The sequence below is a fragment of the Petaurus breviceps genome, unplaced genomic scaffold (assembly GCF_028583685.1).
Source record: "Petaurus breviceps papuanus isolate PSGF00001 unplaced genomic scaffold, PetGlider_PUasm1.0 551, whole genome shotgun sequence".
Taxonomy (NCBI): domain Eukaryota; kingdom Metazoa; phylum Chordata; class Mammalia; order Diprotodontia; family Petauridae; genus Petaurus; species Petaurus breviceps.
This window is the reverse complement of record NW_027186372.1, coordinates 33,441,789-33,457,808: the sequence shown is the minus strand read 5'-3', so window position 1 is coordinate 33,457,808 and position 16,020 is coordinate 33,441,789.

Genomic DNA, 16,020 nt, shown 5'->3' with positions numbered 1-16,020 from the left:
CAAGAAGTCAAGGTCCTGGGCTACCTTCCTGACTAAAACAAAGTCCTTTGTACTGACCAGCATAGGGCCTCACTATCTCTTTTACACCCATGCTGGTTCATTCTCACTAGTATTTTATAGTCATTGCCAAGTCTCCTCTCCCATATTGCAAGCTCTAACATAACAAGGGCCATCCTACTTACCTCTGTATTTATCTCAGGGCCCTATACATATTATACATTCAGTAAAATCCACTGAGCAAATTCATTTCCAAATGGAAGAAGTTATGACCCCTAGAACTCAAGAATTAATCATTAGAGGTTGATGTAAGTTATTCTTTCCCAAATGGTCAAGTTCTTGGGAAGATCCATCATACTCATATAACTCCACCAGAGAACCAGACTCTGGAAAAGAAATCAATTTAAAAACTGTTTCAGACTGCTACTTATTTTCCCAAGATTCTCACATGTTCACAGAAAAGAATTCACATTATCTGTAAACTGGAAGGATCATATGGGAATAGAGAAAGAGGAACAAACAAGCTCTAAAATACTAGACCTTTTTTTTCCACAATGACTCTAACATCTAAGCACTCTGGTCTGACTCTGACAGTTCACTAAGGTCACTCTTGCCACCCCCCAGTTTCATCCCATCCTCTGAAAAACTCATCTGCTGAAATGAGTCACGGACATCTGTTACATTGGTTCCATTCCATTACGTTTTTAGAGATCACTTGGGTAGCAACATCATCTATCTAATAATTCTCTCAAATATTCAATTTACATGTTCCCTTCAACTATGTAGATCACAACCTGTCCATGACTGCCCTTCCTAGATGATTCTTACCCATATTCTCCATAAATTCACTTAACATGCTTGGGGTTCTCTTTTCCTTCTCTTGATATTTCAAGGATTATCAGTGGAGTGCTTGGCCTATCATCCCTCACCTTCACCACATATCTAGTAATATTCTCTTTCCTTCACATATTTCCCTGATGGCATCTTTTTTACTCCTGTTCTTCCTTGAAGTTCCTCATTAGTGTTAATGTAGAAGGTAGGCCATACATTATGGTGGTACTTCATTTTTATAATATCTTGTTCATGACCAAATTAGGCGATCTAAGCAGAAATAACCCAGAGGTTGTATGATGAGATAAGCTCTCCTAACCTTACCAAATAACTTTCAGAAGATTCTGCCAACCAATGGTATAGTACAGTTAAATGAACCCTGACTCTGGAGTCAGACCTGAGCTTAATGTTGCCTCTGAATGGGTGGGGGTGGACCAGATGGCCTCTGATGTCCTTACCTCTCTAGACATTTAGTCCTATGATTCTATGCATCTAAGTAGTAGAATGATTTTTTTTAATTCAGCAAATTTATTCAGTAGCTACTAGATCCCCACTGAAATAGACACAAAAAGACAAAAACTATGGTCTATGCATGAGCAATGTATAATCTAGTTGGGAAGGATAAGACATACTACAACTTAATGATTAAGTACAGAGGAGATGTCAGAGAAGGGGTATAATCTTGAGGTAAGAGACATTAAAGGAGGGCTTTTGATGCAATTGGCAGAATTTTAATTAGGCCTTGAATGAAGAGAAGGATTTTAATATGCAAAGATGAGAAAGAGTACTTAAATACTTTGAGATAGGAGAAATCAGGGAGGAATAAGTAACTAGCTACTATCAGAACACAATAAATAGATGAGAAAAATTATAGATGAGCTATGTTGAACAAGCTGTATGGAGAGAGCTTAATAGACAAAAGCAGGGATCAACAGTGTTCCCAAATATATATATATATGTATGGAATACTCACAGATACTGATCATGTTTCTGATCCCAGGACTCCTAGATAAGCTAGGTAGGGAACTCGAGAAATATATACACATATGCACACATATATATGTATATGTACATATGTGTGTATATGCATATCTCCCTGTGTGAATACATGCATATGTGTGTATATATATATATTTAAATATTAAAGGTTATAGTAAAAGGTAGTAATACTGCCCTGAAGCCATCAGTTCAAAAGTAAAGAGGTAGAAGGAGTAAATGATCTGACCTTTTCACTCAAAGATGATAGAATATTGGGCTAAAAATGGACACATCTCTCTTTTTTATCTCTGTGATAGAAGGTAGTTTCCAGGAAGTACAGAGGACAGGTATAGACAAAATGTTATTTGAAATGTAAGGGTAAGAAAGGGAGTAGGTTGGTGGAGGAAAATCAAGACAATAAACATTTGTTAATTTCTTGGCACTGTGATAAATTCTGGGAATACAAAGAAAAGGGGGTAACCCAGCTCCTACCTTCAAGGAGCTTACATTTTAATGGAAGATGTAACATGCAAATAATTATGTTATACAGGGTAAATTGGATGTAATCTCAGAAGGAAAGCACTAACATTAAGGAGGACTGGGAAAGGGTGAGGTTTTAACTGAGACTTGAAGGAAGCCAGGAGCCAGAGATATGCATGGGAGACTGCCAAGGAAAATTCATGGTGTCAGGAGATGGAGAGTCAGCGATGAGGAATGACAAGGAGGCAATGTCACCAGATCTCAAAGTATGAAGAAGAGAAGAAAGAGTAAGAATGGAAAGGTTGGAAGGGATGAGGTTATGAAAGGCTTTTTTAAAAGAAAAATAGAAATTCTGTATTTGATCCTGCCACTGGCATTTTTTGTAATTAAGAAGGAGAATGAAATGGTAAAACCTACACTTTGGAAAATCAGTTTGGCAGCTGAGTGGTATCTGGACCAGAGTGGAAAAGAAACTTAAGACAGGGAGACCAACCAGCAAACTATTGCAATATTCTAGTCATGGGGTGATGAGGATCTGTAACAATGTGGTGGGAATGTCTAAAGTGATTGTGGAAGTGGAATCAACAGGCCTTGGCAATAGATTGGATTGGTGGGGTGAAGGGTAAGAGAGAATGAGGTGTTTAGGATGTCATAAGTGTATTTATAATAACTGAGGAGACAGATTCCAAAGTAAGTGATATATTAGCAAGATAAGTATGATAAACTACATCATAGGACCAAAGACCCTGAATCCAGATTTTGCACGGATTTTTATATATTAAAAGAAAATAATAAACAGGATATAGGATTAGGTCATCTGATTTCTCATTGGAGGAAAGAATAGGGACTTTCCAAGTTGGGAGAAGAACAAGTGGAATCCCCCCAAATCAGGTGATCTAGAGGAAGAAGTCTCAAAATGGTGGTTGTTCACAAAATAGTCAGTCTGCTTCTCACAATTCCCTCCTTTGATTCTGGAGGGGTGGAGAGGGCATGGACAATCTATAGGCAGACGCAGAATTTATAGAACCCGATTGCTCTAAGATGATAGAAAGCAAGCTCCATATCACCATAAAATTTACAAATAATATTAAGTCCCTTCTAATCCTCCAGAGAGGAGTGGAATTTGGAAAGAGCAATGAATAATAACACTAGAATTAAGCAGCAACAAGGAAATGAGCAAGATTTAAAACATACGATGAATATGATTGTGAGGCATAAAGCAAAAAGTATTATGAAAAGTGTCCATTTTCCCATAGTTGTCAAATTTTTTTATTCTCTAGATTAACTGGGGAAGAAGAAACACCAGGGAATAGTATTAAGGTAAAGCAAAAGGAAAAGATTTTTGGATACATTTCTCTCCCGTGAAACAATTAGGAGCAGGTTTTATATGGGCACAGTGTATCCAAGAGTCTTTTTCTCTGATCTTGATTGAAGTTGGGGCGGTCAGCAGTGATTGGAATGGGTCTTCCCAGGCAGGTGGAGTTCCACTGGTCTGCTGGAAATTCATGATGTGGACCTTATCTCCAGAGTGAAAATCGTGTAATGAAAAGTCCAAGGACCCAGTTTGTACCACAGGCTCCACATTACAAAGTTCCCTCAGTCTACTTTGCAGTTCCTGTATGTAAGAAGTAACAGAAGTATCTCCTACAAGTGATGATGTATATTGTATATACTGAGGAGAAAGGGTTTTTTTTTTGCCTTTGTAAGAGGATGAACAAAAACCATTTCAAAATAAGAAAGATTATAATTCCCTCCCTGGTCTGTTCTGCAGATGAAATAAAGCAAGGGGGAGTTCTTCAGACCATTTAAGGTGGTCTCCATGCATAATTTGCCAATGATGGTCTTAAGTTCCTTATTCACATGTTCAACTTGACCAGAATTCTAGGGGTGATAAGGAGTATGAAACCTGGGCATCACTTCGCAACAGAAATAAATTTGTGAGAGAATCATGTCAGTGAAATGATACCTTCTATCTGAATCAATATAGCAGGAGGGCCAAGCCAGGGCACAATTTCTTGTAGAATAATTTTAGTCATGAAATTCCTTGTGGCCTTAAAACCAGGAAATGCTTCGACCCAACAAGGGAGCTGGTCAATGACAACAAGGCAGAGTTTATAGTGGCCAGACTTAGGCAGGTATATTAAATCAATTTCTAAATGCTCAAAAGGAGTAAAAGTCAGGGGGCAGCTGCCAAAGCAATGACATGGAATGCATGTGGACAAGAGGACAGGAGACCCAAATACAAATGGCAACAAGGGTACTGCTGGGGCTGACCCACGCCCTTCTAACAATATCAACAATTCCTTGTGTCCCAAGAAGGCCTCCCTTATGGACAGACAGACATAGCTGGTGATAGAAACTCTGAGGGAGAAGTGGTTGGCCCTCCACAGCCACCCAGACGCCAGATAGCTGCTTGTTTCCACTTTGCAGTTTCAGAGTCATTGTAAGATAGAGAAAGGTCAACATTATCTGAAGCAGAAAGATGGAACACACATACTGGGCCCTCAAGGGCAGCAAGTTTTGCAGCAATGTCAGTAAGATTGTTACCGCTTAAAACAGGGCCAGTTCCATTCGTGTAGGCAGGACCATCGATAAGAACCAGAGAACTATTAAGGCATAAGACAGATAGAAGTTCACTGATGTATTATGCATTTGCAATGATCCTACCGGAAGTCAAGAAATCCTCCAACAACATGACGAACTCCAAAGGCATAGTGAAAGTCAATGTAGACGGTTACATTTGTCTGGAAGTCAGACTGCCAGCTTGTGTAAACACAATCAATTGGGCACTTTGGTTCTGAGATTAGGTGGTAGAGAGGCTGCCCAAACAGTGTCATGGTCAGAGACCATGGCAGCATCTACATGCCAGATGCCATCATTCATAAAACAGGAATCAATATATAGGATGGGACAGGGTTCTCCAAGGATATCAGAAAGGTCATGAGAAGGGGTGTTTCTCAGCCACAAGGGGAATAGTCATGGAGAGGCTCCCCTGAGGTAGATATATCAGGGAATAATGTGGCCAAGTTAAGAACCAAACAGCACTTTAGAGCCACATTTTCTTTGTCCAGTAAAGTCACTTCATATCTAGCATGTCTCTGATCAGAGAAAGCTTGAGTGTGATGTCTCTCAGCAAGAAAGCTTCAAACTCATGGGGGCACTGCACTTCAAGTGGGGCCCCTAAAACCAAATCAATGCCTTTTCAACTAGAAGGGCAGCAGCTGCTGACAGGGGGACACAGGATGGAGCCCCTGCAGCTACTGAATCTAGCTTAGTGGAGTAATATGTTATAGGAGAAATAAAAGGTCCAAGGGATTGAGTAAGGACTCCTTATGTTCCTGTACAAAAAGACAAAGGGGCTTCCTTTAATCTGGAAACAGACAGGTAGGAAGACCAAAAAACTAAAAGCAGTGTCACAAAAACCTAGAGAGAAGACAGTATCCAGAAGAGGTTAATTGACACTGTCAAAGGTTGCAGAGAGGTCAAGAATGAGGTTGATAAAGGGCTATTACACTTAAGACATAATCTGCAGCAATTTGGTACTTAGATCATTTCTTCTGAGAAAATGTTGTGCCTACATGGATAGCACTTGCTTTGAGAGAAGGGAATCAAAGCTCCTAGGACAACAGTTATTCAGAAGGGTGAAAGGGCATGGACTCAGAGAATAGATTTCATGGCAAATTATGAAGAAAATAATGAGGCGGCTAGGTGACGCAGTGAATAGAGCACCGGCCTTGGAGTCAGGAGGACCTGAGTTCAAATTCGGCCTCAGACACTTAACACAAAAACTAGCCGTGTGACCTTGGACAAGTCACTTAACCCCAATTGCCCTCCAAAAAGCAAAAAAAGAAAGAAAATAATGATGGAGGGGGAAGGGGATAGTAATGGACTTCACAATCAGAGACACAGGAAAAAAAAAGGGAGACTGTCCTTGACTGCTTAACTGAGAGAAAATAAGAGATGAAGAATTGGATCATTAAAATAAGAAAGAAATAAGTTAAGTAAAACTCCAAAACTAAAGAAAGGTTGAAAAGCAGGAAGTCAGGTGGGCCTATAGGGTGAGAGGAAAATAGCATATGGGAATTGAGAATTGGGTTGGATTAAAGTAGTTTAAGCAAAAATAACTGAAGAGACAAAGTACTGTCTTTAAAGAGGAAGAACAAAAAGAATCCTAATTCAGAAAAAAAATAGAAAGAAATGAAGGAAAATATAGACCTACAACTCATGACTCTAAATGGAAATAGATTAAAAATTCTATAATAAGAAAATATAAGAAAACAAAAACCCACAATCTATTTCTTTCAAAACATCACACCTAAAAAGCAAAGATATCCACAGAATAAAAATGAGGTACTGGAACAGAATTTACTATGCATCAAATAAATCCAAAAAAGTAGGAGTTGCAATTATGCTATCAGACAAAACAAAAACAAAAATTTGAAACATAAAAAAGATAAACAAGGAAACTACATTATTCTGAAAGGAAGCAAAGACAACAAACAAATGTAAATATTAAACTAGTATACTCCAAATGTATTAGCATTTAAATTCATTAAGGAAAAGTTAACTGAATTACAAGAAGTCATAGACAGTAATATAATTCTAACAGGAGACTTTGAATATCCCTCTCTTCGTTTGGGATAAATCTAACAGAAAAATCTAATAGATTTAGAATAAAAGGTAAATACATACATAGAAAATATAAAAGTTAAAAAATTGGTGAGAGAACTAGAGCTAAAAAAAAAACAGGGTGTCTTGTAAATGTGACTGCTAAGATATACATATCTCAAAACTACATAAAACTTTTTTATAAAAATAGACCCTGTATTACAATACACAGATATTTGCAAATAAGTGTAAAAAGGTAGAAATAGGAAACATTCTTTACAAACCATAAATCAATAAAAGTAGTAGTCAGCTCAGAAAGCACAAACCAAAAAATGCATACCTGTATGGAGACTTCACAATGAAATGATGAGTGGGTCAAAGAAAATATCCCAGAAGCAATTAATAAGTATTTGAAAGATGATAAAGATGAAGCAACATATCAAAACTTCTGGAATTCTGTTGAGCAGGCCACAGAGGGGAAATTATATTGTTGAAACATACATTTGCGAAATATAAAAGGATTAATGAACTGAAAATGCATTTTTTAAATTAGAAAGTCAACAAATAAACATACCTAAAATAAACTCCAAAAAAGATATATATATATATATACAGAATAAATTGGGTTTAGTTATTGTAAGAAGATAGGATTTTGGCCAGGACTTGGGAGAAGTAAGAGAAACCAGGAGAAAGAAATAGGAGATGACAGCATTCCAAGCAAGGGGAACAGCCAGTGAAAATGCACTGAGGCAAGAGATGCAGTGTCGTGCTGGAGGAAAAGCAAAATGGCCACTGTCATCATGGGACTAATATAAAATGAGAGAGCATATCAGAATGGGGAGAGGAAGAAGACAGAGGGAAATAGGTCATGTACCCTCATCAAGTCAAAGGCTACAACTGAAGGCAAAGTAACTCTTGTAATCTCTCAGGATGAAGAGAGCCTGAAGAAGAAAAACGGAAAGGAAGAAAAGGGAAGGATTGAAAAAGTGGGGCAGAAAAGAGAAAACCTTGTCATGTTAGTAGAAGGAAGCACCACTGATGAATGCTCCTAGGGGAGAGTAGAGCTATCTTATAAAGGGAGATGATTACCTTAATAGGTATTCTCAGGGACTTAGTGCTTGGAAAGACAACTTTTCTTTTGATATTTCTCATTTTTATTATTTTTTTAATGAAGTGGTAATTCTTTTTTTTTCCAACTGCTTTATTAACTTCTAGGTTACTTCATTCATTTCTGCCAGATTTTGGGTCACAAATTTTCTCCCAATTTTTCCCCTACCCACCTCCCCAAAGCAGTCCCCCAGGATATCCCCTCTTCTTATTTCCCAATTACATGTAAAATACTATTAATAATAGCATATATATATATTTAACATTTGGTTTTAAAACTTTGAATTCCAGATTCATTCCCTTCCTCCCTTGTCACCCACTCTTACTGGGAAGATAAGCAATTCAATATATGTTGTACATGTGTAGGAACGCAAAACATTACCATAGTAGAAAAATTGTAGAAGACTGATTATATTTCCCTCCCTCCTATCCCACCTCCCACTTGTTCTATTCTCTACTTTGATCCCTTACCTTTTCAAAAGTGGGTGCTTCCAACTTCCCTCCCCCCCAGCCTGCCCTCCCTTCCATCATCCCGCCTCTCATCCCCTTCCCCCCTACTCTCCTGTAGGGTGAGATACCCTATTTAGTGTGTATGTCAATCCCTCCCTGAGCCAAATTCAATGAGTATAAGGTTTACCCATTCCCTTTTGCCTTCCTATTCTTCCCCTCCATCGTACCCATCTTCCCTTGCCTCTTCTACATGAGATAGTTTGCCCCATTCTGTCTCTCCCCATCTCCTCTCATTATATTCCTCTCTCACCTCTTAATTTCACCTTTTAAGTATCCTCCCTTCCTATTAGATTAGTCCTGTGCCTTCTATCTATGTATACCTGTAAACATATATATATATATATGTACATATATATATACACATTCACATATGTAATCATATGCCTATATACCCTCCAATAAAGACTAATATGTATATATGTATGTATTTATATTTCCTTCAACTATTTTCATACTGAGAAAAGTTTTATCAGTTACAATTATTGTTTTTCCATGTAGGAATGTTAATATTTCAACTTTGATAAGTTCCTTATGATTTCTTTTCTCTGTTTACCTTCTCATGTTTCTCTTGCTTCTTATATCTGAATGTCAAATTTTCTATTCAGCTCTAGTTTTTTCTTCAAGAATACTTGAAAGTCCTCTATTGCACTGAATGACCATATTTTCCCCTGAAACATGATACTCTGTTTTTTTGGGTAGGTGATTCTTGGTTTTAATCCCAGCTCCTTTGACCTCTGGAATATCATATTCCAGGCCCTTCGATCCCTCAGTGTAGAAGCCGCCAGATCCTGGGTTATCCTGATTGTGTTTCCACAATATTCAAATTGTTTCTTCCTGGCTGCTTGTAATATTCTCTCCTTGATCTGGGAATTCCGGAACCTTGTTATAATATTCCTAGGAAGTTTTTTGGGGGGATCTTTTTCAGGAGGTTATCAGTGGATTCTTTCAACCTCTATTTTGCCTTCTGGTTCTAAAACATCAGGGCAGTTTTCCTTGAGAATTTCTTGGAGGATAATTTCTAAGTTTTTTTCTTTGATCATGGCTTTCAGGTAGTCCAATAATTTTTAAATTATCTCTCCTGGATCTATTTTCCAGGTCAGTGGTTTTTCCCATAAGATATTTCACATTGCCTTCTATTCTTTCATTTGTTTGGATCTGTTTGACAGCATCTTGATTTTCCATCAAGTCACTAGCTTTCCTTTGCTCCATTCTAAATCTGAGGGAATGATTCTCCTCAGTGAGCTTTTGAGATTCTTTTTCCATCTAGGAAATTTGGCTTTCTAAGGCATTCCTCTCCTCATTGCTTTTTTGAGCCTCTTTTGCCATTTGAGTTAGTCTATTTTTTAATGTGTATTTTCCTCAGTCAGGCTGTTGACTCTCATTTCATAATTTTCTTGCATCATTCTCATTTTTCTTCCCAATTTTTCCTCCACTTCTCTTATCTGCTTCTTAACGTCCTCTATGGTCTATAACCAGCTTGTATTTTCCTTTGAAGTTTTTGGTGCAGGAGTTCTGACTTCACTGTCTTCCTCCTGTTCCATGCTTTGCTCCTTTTTGTCCCCAAAATAGGAGTCTAATGTTGGAATCTTCTGTCTGCTTTGTTTCCTTTGCCTGGTCATGTTGCCCCTCAGTCACTTGACCCCTGGGCTTTTTGCCACAGTAGGACTCTGCCACCAGACAGGGAAGCTTTCATACCAAACGCTGGGGTTTTCTCAGCTGCCCGAGGTATTAGATGTATGCCCTCTCTGAGGCCTCCACACACTCTGGCCAATTGGACACACACCCCAGGACCTCCACCCTAGACTGCAATCCAGATCCAAGCAGGTTAAAGCAAGAGCAATTACCCCTCAGACTGGTACTTGGTCCCCCTACACTCTACAGGCCAGGAGCTGAAGCTGCCACATGCCACTGGCTGGCTGTGCCTGTGGCTCAGTGGCTTCTCGCCCTGGGGCCAAAAGCCAAAGCACTCCCAACTACTGGCTCCCAAAGTTCAGACTGCACTGACCTCTCACTTTGTCCTTCTCATCTATGTGTTGATAATTCTGGAAACGGCCACAGCTGCTGCTGATCTGGAGTTCCCCCAACCAGCTGCTGGTTAGGCCTGCCCTGGGGCTAAAACCTCAGCATGGAGCTGGGGTTGGCTCCCAGAGCACTGCTCTGGCCAATTCCTGCAAGCATGCCGGGCTGTCCTCAGCGGGAGGTTAGCTTCTCTGTGTCATTTTGTGGGTTCTGTAGCTCCTAAGTTTGTTCAGAATCCCCTTTTACATGAATTGGGGAAGGTGGAAGCTGGAGGTCCTGATTTTACCCTGCCATCTTGACTCCGCCCCCAGTTTCAGACAACTTTTCTTACAGAAGGGGAATCAGAGCTCCTAGGGACAACTGACACCTGAAGGACTGTGAGGGTGTGGACACAGGTGAAAGATTTTGAGACAGATGGGGGAAAATTGACCAAGTAGAGGGTAAAAGTCATTAACAAACTGTACATGGGACAATATCCTTTCTATCACCTGTGGGAGTTGGTATTTCTAAGAACAGAACAAAGGGGAGTGGGAGCAAGATCTACAAGTGAATAACAGAAGTTGTTCAGAAGAGAGAACCCCAAAAGACACCTCAAACATGTTTATTCCACAATGAATACTGAGAATAAAGAACTAAAGAAGTATAAGAGCCATTAGTCAAGGAATAAAAGTCAAGAATAGACAGAAAGGGAAGACAAATAATGAAAAGAAGGAGAGAAAGAAATCATTTCTAAAAAAAACAGCAAAGAAAACTGTATTTTAAAAACTAACAAACTAAACAAATTGAAGGAGAAGAGAAGAAAGGAGAATCTACTTGACTAACAGAAAAAGGAAAAAAGAGGAGAAGAAAGTAAATAACAATATAAAAGCAAGCAAGAAAAAGGATCTAATAGGAAAAATTCCAAAACTAAAGGAAAGAATAACAAATAAGGATGGGGGTTGAAGATGAAGGCAAAAGAACTAGTGAAAATAAGGTCGCACTAAAGAAGATTAAACTAAAGTAATTGAAGATATATGGTATTATGTTTATAGGAAATATTCTGTAAGAATTATTGGTCTAGTTGGGGCAGCCAGGTGGCACAGTGAGTAAGAGCACCGGCCCCAGAGTCAGGATGACCTGGGATTGAATCCGGGCTCTGATACTCAGCACCACACCCAGAAATAACTGGCTGTGTAACCTTGAGCAAGTTACTTAACCCCAATTGCTTTGAGAAAAAAAATAACCTATGATCAGAAAAATAATAAATGTAAACTTCCTAGATCTGTTAGAAACATCAGGAATGTGAAGATAGAAATAATTTACCAATTACCTCCTGAAATGTATTCCCTAAGGAAAAGTTATAGGAATTTCAGAGCCCAAAATTAAAGCTCCCACATCAAAGAAAATAATACTGCAAATACCCAGAAAGAAGCTGCTCCAGGACCAAGGCACCATGCATGGTCAGGATGACCCAAGACCTAGAAATTTCTACTTAAAATGAGAAAATATCTTGGAATACAATATTCCAAACAGCAATAGAGATGAGCTTACAACCAAGAATAACTAAATCTGAAGAGGTGAAAAAACAGAATCATGACTCTATACAGTACCTCTGGTCCTTTGTATAGCCCTGAAGTATTGCTGTAACTAACAGCCATCTATAAAGCTCTAGTCAAATTGTTTGGCACTAGGATTCTATAAAGTAAACATCCGTATTGCTCATATCAGCTTCTATATCTGTAATATACACAGAAGTACCAGAAGTATCAATATTTCAACATCCCTACAAACAAATGTCAGAGCCCTCCCATATTTTATATATTTCACAATTTTCATCACTGACGGCCAAACTTATATATTAGGGGTTGTCTGGGTTACTTTCCATGGACCTGGGCATATACTTTGGCCCCTTTGTCTGTGGATATGTGCTCCAGTCCTTTGGATTTTTGTTTGTTTATTTGTTTTTAAGCTTTTATTGAAGTTTTTGGTATTTCACACCATTATTGCTTTCCCTAGTATCCTAACTTCCCCTTCCCAGAAAGCATTTCAATATAGCAAATAGTATTGTTTAAAGATGAAAAAATTAGGCAAAAATCAATAAAACTAAACAAGACAATGAAAAAGTCTGAAACCATGAGCCATGTGCAATATTTGTAGACCTCCCAAGTCAGAGAAAGGGAGGATTGTGAGTTTTCAAATGTCTTTCTGGGAGTCACATTTAATTCTTCACAACTTGGCAAAATTCAATTTTGATTTTGTGTGTGTGTGTGTGTGTGTGTATGGATTTCCTTTCCACATACATTGTTGGAATCATTGTGTATATTGTTTTCTTGGCTCTGCAACTTCACTCTGCATCAGTTCCTGTAGGTCTTTCCATACTTCTCTGTACTAATGACATTCATCATTTCCTACATTGTAGAAATATTCCATTACATTCATGTTCCACAATTTGGCAAGTCATCCTTCATTCAATAAGCATTTATTTATTTTCAATATTTTGGTATCACAAAAAAAATGTTGCTGTAAATATTCTGGTGTATATTAGGACATTCATTTTATCAATGGCTTCCTTCTGGCTTTAAACCCAAGAATGGAGTCTCATGCGCAAAGGGGATGGATATTGTAATCACTTTATTTGTATCATTCCAAGTTGCTTTTCTAAGTGGTTGTACCAATTCATAGCTCCACTGGCCATAAATCATTTCGTCTATCTTCCCACAACCCCTTCCTCATTGACAATTGCCATCTTTTTTTCATCTTTGCCAATTTGCAGAGTGTGAAATAAAACCTCGGGATTGTCTGGTTTTCATTTCTCATCTTACTAATGGTGGGGGCATTCTTTCAAGTGATTTTTAATACTTTGTAATTCATCTTTTGAGCATTGTTTTGGGGGCCAGCTAGGTTGCACAGTGAATAGAGCACCAGTCCTGGAGTCAGGAGGACCTGAGTTCAAATCTGGCCTCAGACACTTAACACTTACTAGCTGTGTGACCTTGGGCAAGTCACTTAACCCCAAATGCCCTGCCTTCCCCCCTCCAAAAAGACAAAAAAAAAGAGAGAATTGTTTTTTTTAAATGTTTTGATTACTCATCTACTGAGGAATGGCTATTCATTATGTAGATGTCTATTTATAATGTAAATATATACATACATACATACATACATATGGAAAAATTGTTTCTATATCTTGGATGCCAAACACTTATTGAGAAAGTTGGAACAAAGATTTGGCCCGTTTGACCACCTCCTTTCTTATCCCAGGAACATTCAACATGTCTGTGCAGCTTTTCATTTCCAAGGAATCAAAGCTATCTATTTTATCTTTTGGAATTGCCCCAGTCTCTTTTTGGTCAAGTATACATCTCCTACTCATCTCTCTGGGAGGAATATGTCTGCTTCCCTTCTAATTTTTCAGCAGCATGATCTTTAATATTGAAATCACATATCCTTTTAGAATGTATCTGGGATGATAGTGTAAGAGAGGTTTGTCTAAGCTCAATTTCTTCCGCTAGATTGCTTTCCAGTTTTGACAGCAGTTTTTATCAAATGAGGAGTTGTTTCCTAAATAATTTAGGTTTTCAGGGCAGCTAGGTGGTGTAATGGATAGAGCACCAGCCTTGGAGTCAGGAGGACCTGAGTTCAAATTTATCCTCAGACACTTGACACACTTACTAGCTGTGTGACTTTGGGCAAGTCACTTAACCCCAATTGCCCTGCCTTCCCCCCTACAACAACAACAAAAAATTACTTTTGGTTTTTTTTACTTTATCAAACCCTGGGAATTCCATTGTTTCTGAATTTCTTATGTGTATTCTATCCCATTGATCTACCTGCCTCTTTTTTAACCAATACCAGAAGGTTTTAATGGCTATTGCTTCATAATATGGTTTGAGTTTGCTAAGTGCTATCCCCCCTTTATCCCCATCACTTTTTTATTGTTTCCTTTGATATTCTACATATTTTGTTTTTCCAAAAGAATATTATTATTTTATCAAATTCTATAAGGTGTCCTTTTGATCATTTTGTTGGTATAGTCCAGGAAACATAAGTTAACTTTAAAAGTATTTTCATTTTTATTATATTGGCAGGGCACAACAATGAGCACTGATTCTCCCTCCAGACATTTAAGTTATTATTTATTTTTTTAAGGATAACTTTTGTAATGGAATCTATGCACCTTTTGTGTGCCTTAGTAGATGAACCCCATATGGTTTATATGTGTAGTAATTTAGAATGGGATTTCCCAAGCTGTATTATTACTTCTTGGATTTTGTTTTTAAGATACAGAAATTCAGGCTATTTTCATTTTATAGCCCACAATGTTGCTAAAGTTATTACTTGTCTTGATTATTATCTCTGCTGATTCCCTAGGATTTTCCAAGCATACCATCATATGGTCATCAAAGAGGCATAGCTTTAACTCCTCTTTAACTCTGTAATGCACAGGGGTCATGGAGACTAATTATATGATGGTCAGAGACATCCAGAAAAGAACTATGACCTTAGGGAAGGTGGTTCTGAAGGGCCAGCTCCAGTTCCCTCTACTTAAAGCTGCTCTCCCCAAGCCATTGGCCATTGGATATCTGCTCTGTGGAATGTGTTCAGGTCAGGAACATGTGTTTAAAAGGAAACAATGAAGGACTTGGTGCCAAATAAAGCAGACTCTGAACTCAGGGAATCCCAAGCACAAGAACAATACTGGAAATAATAAGCATGGAAAGGACACCAGGTGTTACAAGCACAGAAGTTGAAATTTATTTAGTTCTTGACAATTCTCATTCTCAAAATGAAATGTCTACCTTATAAGAATGTAATTTCTCTCACTCTCACATTACCAATCTCACTGGAAAAAAAAAACCCTCCTAACAGATATAGACAGTTAATGATAAGAAATTCCCATAAGGGGTTGTTTACAAAAGTGAATGTGTCTCCTATTGCAGTTAGTCTATCCCTGTGTCAGTATATAGGTAATAATCTTTGTCATCAATCTTTGTCAATCAAGTGTTTTCCTACAGTGTTTTACACTATAGGCGTACAGGACAGCTGGGGACCTGTGACAGTGTCAATCTCTGGGCACTGAGGCAGTTTGCAGAGGGCTTTCTGGTTGCTCCAACCATTCTATGGGGTAGAATCATGGTAGGGAATGTGGGCTCTGCATATGGGTCTGGCTGGGGGAGTGGAGAGTGGAGTGCCTTGAAAAGGAATGCTGTGTGCTAGAACAGGAAGGGGCTGGAGGTGGGGTGTAATGGCACATTGGGCCTGGTTCATCCCTAGTGGCTGCCCTCTAATCTCCCTCTATGACCCCAATACACTTCTACCTGGACTTCCAGGAGCTGATGCACAGATTGGGCACATTCATTCAAAGCATTCATGGCATTCACCATAGCATCTAACCTAGTGTACAATTCCTTGACTTCCTACTGCAGCAAGGCCAGCTCATAAGATTCCTGGTGGTGGCAGAAAGTGGGACCAAGAGTGCCCTCTGGACAAGGTCTCTTGTCCTTCCTGAGG